The sequence below is a fragment of the Marmota flaviventris genome, chromosome 17 (genome assembly GCF_047511675.1).
Source record: "Marmota flaviventris isolate mMarFla1 chromosome 17, mMarFla1.hap1, whole genome shotgun sequence".
In the NCBI taxonomy this organism is placed as follows: domain Eukaryota; kingdom Metazoa; phylum Chordata; class Mammalia; order Rodentia; family Sciuridae; genus Marmota; species Marmota flaviventris.
Genome location: NC_092514.1, coordinates 11,046,832 through 11,058,350, shown reverse-complemented (window position 1 = coordinate 11,058,350; position 11,519 = coordinate 11,046,832).

The following is an 11,519-nucleotide window of genomic DNA, read 5'->3' as shown; positions in this document are numbered from 1 at the left end:
TAAGGAACAGGCTGGCTGGCTGTGGAGCACCATCAGCAGAAACGCAGCCCTCAAGCCATAAGGCTGGGACCTGGATCATCTGGGAGTGTAGCCTGTGGCCATTTTTCATGGGCTGCAGGCTGAGGTTGATGGCCAATAAAAAATGTTAGTTTACTATGAGACTAGCACTGTGCAAACTCAAGTTCAAGGTTGTATGAAGCCCTCCAGAAAGCCCTACTACTTCCAGGTTTTTCCCCTATTAGCTTCCCACTGTGCCTGAATTGCCACCATTTGCTAATTCATACAATAAATAATAATTTGGCACCTATTAGGTATTAGGCATCAAACTAGGAATTAGTGTTAATAAAAAATAAAATTGAAGTTTTCTAGAGTCCAGAGTCTAGAATATATATTGTAAGCACAAATTATAAGCAAAATGCTAACCTATACATGTATATACAACACACATGCAGTGCTCATATGTGTACACGCATATCAATGTGAACACATATTCTCTCTCTCTCTCTCTCTCTCTCTCTCTCTCTCTCTCTTTCTCTCTCTCTCTCTCTGTCTCTCTCTCACACACACACACAAATACAAGCGTCAATGGAGCACAAAGGATGGGCATCCTGATTTTGAACATACTGTAGGGGACATTTAATTCTGATGCATTCATGGAGGGAAAGAGTAAGTAAAAAGATAGGGACGTTGAGAGACACAACATGTTCCCTGAAGACCATGTAGCTCTAGGAGGTAGGAATTACAAAGCTCTGCAATGAGGAGGCTGGGACCCACCATACAACACAACGAGGTTCAGTGCCCAACCATTTACTTGGTATAAACTTGAGCAGGTTTCATAATCTCTCTGTGCCTCACTTTTCCCATCAGTTAGGCACACATAGTAACATCATCTCCTTCAAATCTGTCATGAGGATAAGAGGAGTTAATACAGGTACAGAGCTCAGCATGGTGTCTGATGAGCAGAAGGTCGATGTTAGTACTGGCTGTTATCCCCATAAAGGGTCATGATAGAATGGCCATGACTGATTGTAGAGCTCTGGTCTACAACAGACAATCTACTAAGTTCCTTCCAGAGGACAGGTCATTTAATCTCCACTACAACTCTAGGATATAGATACTGTTCTTCCTACTTTTGTAGCTAAAAAAATTAAACTAAGAGAGATCAAGGGACTGGTCCAAGGTTACACAGACATTGCATGGATAACACTAGCTCGAGAAGGTTTCCCTGGCCAAGTGAATGTGCTCTCCTCCTTGACACAATGCAGGACTTTTCCTCATACCTAGGCACAAGGTATTGGGGGTGGAAGCAAAGGAGCTTTCTAAGAAGAAAAGCAAAGTCTTAAAAAATGTTTTAATGAATTAATGTTCCCATAATACCATCAGAAAACACAAATAAGATATTCAAATTCACTGACAATCAAAGAAATAAGGTAATATTTTTAAATAAAAATAGCCAGTGTTGTTGAGTCTACGGTACAAGAGTCAGTTTCATAAATGGCTTGTGGAAAAGTAACTCAAGATGACCGTTTGGCAACACAATTTTGTGTTATATTCCCCAAAGCCTTTAAAATACCCAGATGCTTTAAATCTATAATGACTGAGACTTGATCCTTAGAAAACAACCCAAAATTTGAGAGAGTTTTACATTCTAAGTTGTTTATAATATTAAGAATGGTAGTTAAAGTTAACACATCCACATCACAGATGCTTTTCAAATAATCTGTATTAGTCAGGGTTCTCTAGAGGAACAGAATCAACAGAAAGTATAATTATAAAAAGGGGGTTTATTAGATTGTCTTATGCAACCAAAAACTGGATAGTCCACAATGGCTGTCTGCAGGCTGGAGAGCTGGAAGAACAAGTAGCTACATGATCCAAGAGGCTGAAGCCCCAGAACAAAAGAAATCAATGGTTTTACCCTAGTCCAACACCAAAAGCTTCTGGAAACTCCCTGAAGAATCATTGGTAGAGTCTGCCTTAGAAGACTGAAGAAGCAAGAGTTTGATACCGCAGCAGCCATCAAGAACCTGATCAAGAAGAACAGAGCTTGCATCTGCTGCTGCTTCCTGATTCTTCCAACTTTTATTCCATCCCAGCCTTCATCCTATTGGCTGGTGCTGCCCATGCTTAGGGAGGGTCTCCATTTCAGTTGGCTATCCCACATGCCAATCATTCCTAGACACACCTTCATTGACACACCCAAAAGCCCCTTAATCATTGGCATCTCTTAATCCAATCAAGTTGACAATTCAAATTGACCATTACATCATCTTAAGTAAAAAAAAAAAAAAAAAAAGGAAGAAAGAAAAACACTGGATAATGCAGAAGCAGTACTATCTAAATAGTATAAAATTTCATACTGTCAAGTTTCTGGATAGGTAAATACATTGATATGCTACAAGGCTGACAAGTTCTAAGAGAAAAAACTTTGTGTCCCCTTGTCCCCCATCACTATACATCTTTTCTGCTGTTCCCGAGTTGTACATAAATTTGTATATAATTGCATATAAATTATATATATCTAAGAAGTTGGAAAGAAAAACATAAAAACATTAACAGTGGTTGTTTTGTAGTAATTGGATTTTTTCTTCTTTCATTTTTTTTTCAAATATTTCACATTGCATATATTTCACGGTTGCCTTTATCAACAGAGTGGATAACTTTACTTCAAAATGGAGAACACTTGCATAACAAGTATTTATATATTGGGGCAAAGAGAATGATTTCCAAACATCTTAATAAAACCTTCTGTGGAATTCCTGTATGCAAAGCAGACACAAGAAGAGCAATTCTGGATCGTATACATATAGGGATCCTAAAAGCTCTGCCCTCCACCCAGTCATGTTTGACGAAGGCAGAGTCATTCCAGGACATAATATGAAAATCAATTGTAAAGGCAGGTCCCAGTTGTTTGGCCAGATCCTGCCTTCTCCAGGAAGGCCTCGTTCTCCGCTTCTGACTCAGTGGTTTGGTTAAGGTGAGTCTGAGTCTCGCGTGTTAGCACCTCCTGGGAGAAAGGACCAGAATACAGTCAGAAACTGTGGAGCCCAGGACCAGCCCAGGATGCAGGGCTTCCCCAGCAAGCAGCCAGCTCTTCAGAGAGTCTTCAGGAATCACTCTGCCAGCCCCTCCCACCACTTCACCCATCCCAGTCAGACACCAGAATGTCTCTTAATGATCCTAAAATTACTGTCTGCGACCTAGGGAGCACCAAACTCTTATGGTACAACGTGACCTGGACCTCCAGCTGCGGTACTGACTGCTACAAGCTCCTGGTCCTACAACCTGCTTTTGGTAACATCCAAAGATGAGATCAGTGGGGCTCTTGAAAAGCTTTAGTTTTATCCAAATACAGTTATGCGCTGTGTAATGACCTTTCTATAAATGACAGGCCACATATGTGACTGTGGTCCCAGAAGATTGTGTCACATAATGACATCGCAACCATCTTAGTTCACGTAAGTACATTCTGTGATGTTCACACAACAATGAAAGTGCCATAAATGTGCATTGTTCAGAAGCTGTTCCCTATTAAGCAACACATGACTACAGTTATTTGGAGATATCACTTCCCTTTCTCTTTCCTTTTTAAATGTGAGGGAACCATTTTTACCATGGGTGTGCTGCTTAGCTTGATAGGGCCAAAAAATAAGATAGCTGTTTTTTTTTTTTTTTTCCTTTTTTTAACCACCCATTTACCTCATATTCCAGTAAATGTTTTTTGGAAGAGAATTAGTCAAGATAACAGTCTACCTTCTGCAACAATTTCTATGGCAAGCTACACATGAGGTGTGCTCAGCCTTGTGAATTTTCTATCAGTTCTGGGAGTTCCACATTTTAACCCAAATAAATACATTTGGCTCAGTACCAAATGGAAGGAAAAAAAAACATTCTTGAGCTCTTTTTTTTTCTTCTTTCCTTGTTCTGCAGGAGAAAATTTACACACACACACAAAAAAAATAGGGCATAGGCTCAAAGCAAAATTCCCATTTCCCTACAACTTAGGTGAATTTCATTTCAAAGACCTCAAACAATCAAACACAAATGGAGGCATTAACTCTGAGACAAGTAGAAAGTTCAAAAGTATTTGACCAGTCTCTGGGTTGCAGGTGCCTGGACATGACCCAAAAGTGCATAGTACACACACACCCTCTGCCGAATTCATTCAATGTGCTCTTACCCAGAGGGCTACCCTGAAGCTGATCTGTCTTTTCCTGCCCATGGTTCTGATGATTCTGTGACACAGAGGAGCTCAGGGAAAACTTCTCAAAGGAATAAGTTTTATTATATTTTCTATTCAGGAAAAGAGAATAAAACAATCACTTCTTTCTTGGGAAGCCCAAGTAAGTGAAACCATTTCCATACAGCAGCAACTACCAACTATATCCCTATGCCGCCCACTCCTCCATCCCGGTCCTTCTTGCTGAAGGAGCCATCCCTTGTGGATTTCCCACACTTATGCTAAACCTCTTAACCTCAAACTTGAGCCTTTTGTTGATATTAAGTTCTAACAATATGAAAGTAGCTGGTAATTACTGAAAATCTCTCATGTGCCAGGTAATTTATAAATATGGTTGAAAGAACGTCATCCTTGTACACCCTGAGAAATAAGGTTTTATGATTTCTGTTTTATAAGAGGACATCAAACTGGGTGTAGTAGCATGCACCTGCAGCTTGAGCTGAGGCTGGAGGATCGCTGGAACCCAGGAATTCAAGCCAACCTGGGCAAGATAGTCTGATCCTATCTAAACAAACAAACAAACAAAAGAACAAAAAGAGTGTAGCAAATAACATGACCCCTGGTGACCAGCAGAGGCAGGGCTGGGGCCCATGCTATTCTACTTCCAAATATTGCCCCTTTCCTCCTGGTCATTCAGGCTGAGCTCAGAGGGGCAGTTCAGTCAAAGAGGCAGAATCGAGAATCAGAATATGCCCTTCTCCTCAGCCCTGAGCAAGAACAATGCAAGTGAAATATAGCCTTTCGTTTTATCATGCAATGAACATAATTAGGAAACAATGAGGAATGACAACTAATAATGAACCTCTTTTCCTCCTAATTAAAATTTAACGACTGTATTTCTTCCATTATTGCCCAGAACAGCAGTGCACAGTGTGTTAACAAGACCAGCTCTCAGGCAGTACAGCCTGATGTTCTGTATGGCTCAATCCAACCCTGCCCTTGCATGCCAAGAACAGAACGTCCCCATCTCAGGGATAGCTGCCATTCTGTCCTTATTGCCCACTGGCATTGGGCAAAATAAATGTGGGTGAGTAGCTTGGGGTCAATTTCAGGTGAGTTTTCCTGCAGGTGATTAGTAAATATTATAATGGCCTGGACTCAGTAGGGGAAAGGGCAGGCTTTGTTGATAGACCAAGCAGGGTTCAAATCAGACCAGGCCAGTTGCCTGCTGTGTGACCTCGGGCAAAGTCCCTAGCCTCTATGAGTCAGTTCCTTCATCTGTGAGAAGAAAAGGCCCCTGGTCACACTGCCATAAGACACAAGACACAGGATGCCAGACACCCCGCACAGTAAGTAAGGGAACATGGTAAACATCTATCATTCGTGGCTGCTCAAAACCTTTTGAACACACTTTTTACTTTCTGATTTTCAATAAAAAAATGTATAACCCACAAAAGAGTCCCCCAAACTATATTTCCCAGGTTCTGTTGTCATTGGGAAGCAAATACGATTAGATTAAATTTTACTGATCAGAGACCCCTGCACCAAGCTTTGATTTGGAGCAGAGTCATGGAGGTGGAATCAGTGGGGCATGGGCCATTCATTTTGCTGATACATAGTAGGGCTGTCCAGGGCAGTGGGCAACATCCTGATGGTGGCAGGCCAGTTCTGCAGTGGGCACTGCTAATTCCTCCTGAAAACCTGTCTCAGATCTCTTCTTCAGCCATCCAGTGATCCTGAGCATTTCTTCCACCTGGTAATATATCCCTTTTGGCTGACACTGGGCAGATTGGATTGTATTATCTGCAATTTACAACCTGGACCCATAGAGGGAATGACGTGATCACACTGCATAAGTCTGTTGGCAGTGGACAGTGGGGGGAAGGTTGACAAGAAGGCTGATGAGATGCTGAGAGGGGGCTGTGGTGTTGCACGGTGGAAGGACCAGACCAGAGATCTTCAGCAGGTGCCTGTTTCTAGGCATCTGCCACCTACATGTCCCTGGAATCCCCTTCCCCCCCCCCAATCCCACTGCCAGCATCATAGGCTATGGCCCAAGATCTTTCACCAAATCAGAGGCACTAGCTCTGGATCACACCCTCCCCTGCAGAAAGGGTGAGCTTCTGAGAGTGGCAATCATCTCACTTGACCTGTTTAAATGCTTCTTGGAACTCACTTCATCTCTGGGTCAAAGTCAGAATTTCATATTATGGCTCCCAAGAACCTTCATGATCTGCAACCTCCTTCGCTCCTCTCTCCTACCCTCTTAGTGCAGTGAATCCAGACTGCACACCTCATCTCCCCTAACCCACTATCTTGGAGATGCCCAGCGAGGAACTCTGTCTTCCCATTCCCCACCTTCCTGTCCCTGGTCATTTCCAATGTGCTTCCTCTGGGAGGCCTTCTCTGACCACAGGCTAGCTTAGGCCAGCTGTATCATTCTGATCCTCCTCTTTCATGGTACCCAGGCTCCTCGTGGGAGTACTGACTTAACATCTGTCCACTAGAGATGTGTACTCTCCAACCACCTGCATGTTGTCCCAGCACCCCAACTCTGGGTGGAAGTGTCAACCCATGTTAATTTGTATGATGTGATGCAGGTCACTTCCGTGCTAAAGTGGCTCTGTCCACCTATCAAAGGGAAGTAAAAGACACAACAATCCTGGGGATTGCAGGGTCATAAGGTAGAAGGAGCACAGGACCTTGAATTCTACCTGCTTACTATCTATGTTAAATGGCTGTTATATAAACCAAGAATCAATTTATATTATGCTAAAACACTAAGACTTGGGTAGCCAACTTCAGCCTGAGTCTTGACAGAATACCAAGGGAGAAGACTGAACCTGTGCTTCCTACCGCTGTGTCCCCAGCCCTGAGCACACATCCTGACCCCTTGTGAGGGCCTCACAGCATTTGTTGCATGAATGACAGAGAAATTGACAGGCCAAAGAAACAGATAGCACATATGGGATGCAAGAATGGCAGAGCCCAACCAAGTCACATACAGAGAGGGCTTGGGAACAGAAATGAGGATGTCCTTTAGTGGGACCCTGAGAAGACAGCCCAATTAGTGCATGGAAATACAGGATTGGAAAGGAGACACATTATCTAATTTTCTAGGCAGCCACCATTCACACGTTCAAGTCTCATTTCTTTCTCTCAACGTGAATTTTACATCCATGCAGAGTTCCTGGCAGGATCCTCCAGAGAGAGGAAAACAGTGCCCATATTTTTCTCTCCATCATAAATACCTGAGTGACTTGATGGCTCAATTGAAAGCACTGAAGTGTGCAGACAATTTCCTCTTTCAATGCCTATGTGTACATACGCTTATGTGTATATTTATAGTACGCATATGTATGTGTAGAATGAAGCTCAGCTCAGTAAAACTAAACTGATCTCAAATATACAATGTGGTCACGTTTCCTGGAAGGGGAAAGAAAACCTTCTCAGGATTATAAAATTTTACAACTGGACAGGACTTTAGAAATTATTCTATACAAATTCTTCATTTTTCTGTGGTAAAACTGAGACCAGGACAGCCAAGAGAATTGCTCCTGGTACAGAATCAGGGCTGGTCTGCAGCCTCTCATTCCAGTGCCCTTCCTACTCTCTCAAGGTTTAGGAATTTTTTTTCTGTAGACAAAGGAAGATCAATGGAATGTGGCCAGTATTCTCTACCTACTGGTAGTGGCATTAGACTTTAAAGGTTGGCTTGTGAGTGACCTCAGAACTTACTTCTACAAGGTCTGTCACTAATGGTCAGCAAGACATTCAGAAGCCATTCATCTTGACCTTGTGTCCACGTTCAAGGCTCCCATTCTTTTCCCTGACTCCATCACATGTAGCTTAACTCCACTGCAAACATCCCAGAAAATAATTAGTTTGCTGTTGTTGTTGTTGTTTGGTACACAGATTGAACCCAGGGGTACTCAACCACTGAGTCACATCCCCAACCCTTCTTTATATTTTATTTAGAGATGGGGTCTCACTAAGTTGCTTAGGGTCTTGCTAAAGTTTTGAGGCTGACTTTAGTCCTCCTGTCTCAGCCTCTTGAGCTACAGACCTATACTACCATGCCCAGCCAGTTCCAATTTCTTGAACACTGAAGCATGTTAAGTGTGTTCCCCAAACTGATAAGCCCCATAAATAAATTATTGCAGACGGTCCTAACTGTAACACTGAAAAGTAGGTAGGTTCTGCCTAGTTCTACTGATGAGAAGACTGAAGCTCAGAGAGACTAAGGAACTCACGCAAGGTCACTAAGTCAAGGCAACAGAGCTGGGATTTGAACTCAGATATATTAGAGTTCAAAGCTTATATTTCCACCTCCTCATAGCAACACTGCTTCTCCTACAGAAGGCTGGAGAATTAAGCACAGACATGCCAAGACAGGGAAGCACACATCTTGGTGAGTAGACTGTATTTGGTGCCTTGACACCTCAGACCCTTGCTTCTGTACTTCATCTCCCCAGGTGGTACATGAGCTCCAGAAATTAACCCCTTCTTGCCTGCTTGTCATTCCAGGCTGAGCCTCAAAGCCTGCAGTGTTCCACTGTGGAATGCTGTAACTGGGAATTTTCATATGGAGTTTATATTCAGCAATTTCCCAGCCCTGGAAACCATATGCTCATCTGAACCGGCCCTTCCTTCACATCCTTCACGCTACCTGAATGTGAAATAGGATTAGGCTCATTTTAATTTCCTGCTGCAGAACACATACCACAGCACTGGAGAGGGCATGGGAAATGAAGTATCTGTGCACACACACACACACACACACACAATGTTCTATAGACATGTGATATATATATATATATATATATATATATATATATATTTAGAGATATATTCCTTCCAATGATGTCCAGAAAAAATTAATTTTCTACGATACCTGTGGGCTGGGAAAGTGTTCTCCTCTCACTGTAGCCTGGTTCCAACAGCAGGGCATGCTTGAGTCACATGAGAACGTCATCGTTTTGTCCTGAAAACTTGGTCCCTTGCAAAGTCCCTTCTCTTGTGGGTTCCCCAGATACTCAGTTCCTTTGGGCAAGATCAGCCTCCTTTACCTGACATTCTGCCCTTGTAACTGACCCTTTTCTGGTTTTTCAGATTTTTTTTTTAATGAGTGATGTTTGCATCTTCCAGAACTGGGATTTGGGTGGATTTCCAAATAGCTTTCAAAGATCACAAAGTTACAAAGATATCAGGTGGCCCCTAAACTATTAATAGAACTAGCTCTGCTTCCCATAATCCTCTCCACAACCTCTATTCCACCCTCTAGCTGACTCTACCTCTTTTTCTTTTCTACACCTCACCAGAATCAGTGACATCCAGCATTGGCTAAAGAATAGTCTTTTTTTGCACAAGTGTACATATTTCACATACACACACACACACACACACACACACACACACATTTCCCTACAAATCCAGACAGACGCAGAAGAGGCTAGACCACATTTACTTACTGTCTGACTTTGAGTTGCCTTACCCCTATTCTCTCTGTTCAGGCCCAGGGAAAAGATTCTAAAAGTGGCCAAAAAGTTTTTCACCCACAGTCAAGGTTGTGTGGATTTCACAGTTGTGTGTGTGTCACTGGTGAACGTGTGTTGGCATCCTTGAAGGCCATTGGAAAGCATGAATGAAGAATCAGGTAGAAGCAGCTGCAGGACCATAAGCTGCTCCAGCCATGCCACAGGCACATCACAAGTGAGCTCTGGACCCTGCTATGTGACTTATCCAGAATGGCACATAAACGGTGCACCCCAGCCCCATGCAGGAGAAATACCCCAGTGACGGAGATCCATGTTCATATCCCGAAAGCACCCTTAGTGCCTGATGCTCACACCAACAGCCATGAGTTATTGAGCACTGAACACTTCATACAAGGCAAAGGCCCAGAGCATTGTGTATACTATTTCTAAGCTTCACAGCATTCAAGGTAAGCATTATCATTATAACAGCAAGTGGACAGGCTCAAAGAAGTTTGAAAAAAAAAAAAAAGTCTTCAAGGTCTTGAAGGTGGGATTCAAATATAGAAGGCTGGGCACCCAAATCCCATTCTCATTCCCACACCAGGCATGCAACCATACTTTCCCAAATAGCAAAGTCAAATGCCATCCCTGAAAACAAACTTCTAATAAAGCTAACTCTCTGTGGCATCTAAAACGGAAGAGAAAAGCTTTTCTCATGTCATCAGCCAATATTAGTTGGGTTCCACGGGAATTTAAATACAGAGAAGTTCCTTCCCACAGGAGGATCATTATCAATTAGATGACTCTGACATATATAAAAATCTTAATGAGTGCTACCTGCCACTGATTGTCATACATTCCTGGACCCTTAGAGGTCACGTCTAAGCCCTCAATCTTAAAAGTGAAGAAATTCGGACCCTAAGTGAGAAAATGTCCTGATCAGTCCCACATAATACTAAAGGCAGATTGCAAACAGAGCTCTGATATCTGACGCTCTGTCCCATCCACTCTCTACCATGCAGATTTATAAAAGGCAGCTTCACAAAGCAGAGGAAGATGATGATTTAGTTTTGCTGAGAGGCAAGTGGCCAGCCTCCCCTGGCCTTAACCTGGACTCAAGTCCCCTGGCTGCTGTGAGCAGGAATGAATGAACCATGAGGATAAAGCACACAGTAGGTCATACATTCTTCTTACCATTGCACAGCCTATTGAAGATGTCACCGGAGCGTCCAGGGGAAGGTACTATGTTAAAGAAAAAAAATTCAGACACCCGCCTCACATTGTAAATGTCATATCATGTTGGCACCTAATCAACACTTTGAAGCATTAGCATTGTTTTAATCATTCTCCTATTGGAGAACAAATGTTGCATGTATAATTACACTGCTGTATTGTACTGTACAAATAACCATGTAATGACATCATTGGAATTTCTTGGTTCTTCATGGTAATGCCAAGTATAATTACCATGTAATCTGCCGAGAGCAAACAAGGTTGTAATTATTCCATAATCCAATCTAATTATGGGGCAACTGGATTGTTATTTGTATTTAGGAAGAAAATATACATGCAAAGAGAAGAAAAAGAAATGCATTCTCTCCAGCTGAGTGTATGACAAATCTGGGGGTAGGGAGGTCAACCTCACGATGCAATGACCTCATCTGCTTTGATGATAAAGTGCACACTCATTGGACAGTCAAGGTTTGGGCTCTTTCTCGATGCTGATTCTGGGTTTGCTGGGTGGAAGACCGCAAGGGAAAATCAGAAGAAGTAGAAGAGACAGATGTCCGCAGAGTTTCTGGAGGTAAGCACCTGTGCAGAGGAATTCAAGGATGAACAGAGGCTGGGGTTCACAAATAAGT